The following is a 1431-nucleotide window of genomic DNA, read 5'->3' as shown; positions in this document are numbered from 1 at the left end:
GGGGGGGGGGGGGGGGGGGTCTCACCAAGTTGCCCAGGCTGGTCTTGAACCCATGGGCTCAGGCAATCCTGTCCTCCATCTCCCAAAGTGCTGGGATTACAGACGTGACCCACCACGCCTGGCTATCTTCTGAATCCTTCTGAGAGTTTAGGGTTAGGGCTGAGGGAGTCGGTCACCTTGGTTCTATCCCAACATTCTGGACCTCAACACCAGCCAAGCTTCTTCCATCTGACTCTGAAGCAGGAGGAACCCCTTCTTGCACAGGTGCTGGTGCTGCCAGACAGAAAGAACAGCCCCAGAGAAGACCTACACCAACCACCGTCATCAGTGGTTCAGGGAAGTGAATTTGGATCCCAGTGCTGCCACGCACCTGTGCTGTGACCCTGGCCCAGTGACTGTTTCCTCATGTGGAAACAGTGAAAGCTCCAATTCCAGATGCAGTGGTGCCAGTGGTGCAGTATCACTGCACCTGCGCATAGTAGATGCTCAATAAATGCACACTACTGAATGAGTTCATTTTTGAAAAATATTTATTAAAAAACTAAAGTGAATGTGGCAAAAAACAAAAACATCACGTACCTTTAAATAGCAAGCATATGACACACTGGTTATAAAGCTTTTCCAACTCTACTGATCTAGTCTTTCACACCAGCTACAATCAAGAAAGGCTTCTGGAGGAAGCCATGTGTAAACAGGTCGCCCATACTAGTACTGAGCAAAAACTAATTAGGTGAGAACAATCCATTGCCATATGACTTGCTTTTCTAGGCAATCCACCCCAAACACAAGCGAGTGACCAAATCTCAGGAGTGTGTTTGTGTGGGTCTATAGTCTAGCTTTAATCTGAGAATGGGGAGAAGTTAGGAGGTAAAACAGTAGAAAGACAAACAGTATCAGCAGAGGGCAATCTTGAAGCACCTTTAAAATCTGGACCCTTTCCCACAATTTAACCCAGTCATTCTCAAACTTGACTGTTGAAAAGAATCACCTGATGAGATTGGTCAATTCACAGGCTCCCTAAATCTGCTATTTTCAGATAAGCACTCCAGGTGATTCTACGCCTGCTGGCCAGTCATCCAGTTTGAGAAACGCTGTTTAAAATGCATTGGAACAATTCCTACCAGCTACAAACAAAAGTAAAGGAATCTGCTGACAGTCACTGTGCTTTTGTCAGCGTGGAGGGACCCATATAGGGAGGCAAGCAGGAAGGAGCCTCTAATTTTGAACACACTGGTCTACAGGCACCCTGCACAACCTGTCAAGTGCTGTTCAGGATGTGAGTACAATTTAATAACAGAGGTGATTTTGTATCTCAGAACAGACCCCAAATTACTAACAGGCCAACCCTAATCTTCCCAGGTTAATAAACTCTGTTGGGTCGATGCCAGATGGGAAGCTGCTATTCAAACAAAACCTGAGGTCACTGTGGGT

This window comes from Carlito syrichta, unplaced genomic scaffold (assembly GCF_000164805.1).
Source record: "Carlito syrichta isolate Samal-C Ts95f unplaced genomic scaffold, Tarsius_syrichta-2.0.1 Scaffold312196, whole genome shotgun sequence".
Classification (NCBI taxonomy): domain Eukaryota; kingdom Metazoa; phylum Chordata; class Mammalia; order Primates; family Tarsiidae; genus Carlito; species Carlito syrichta.
Note: the sequence above shows the minus strand (reverse complement) of the source record.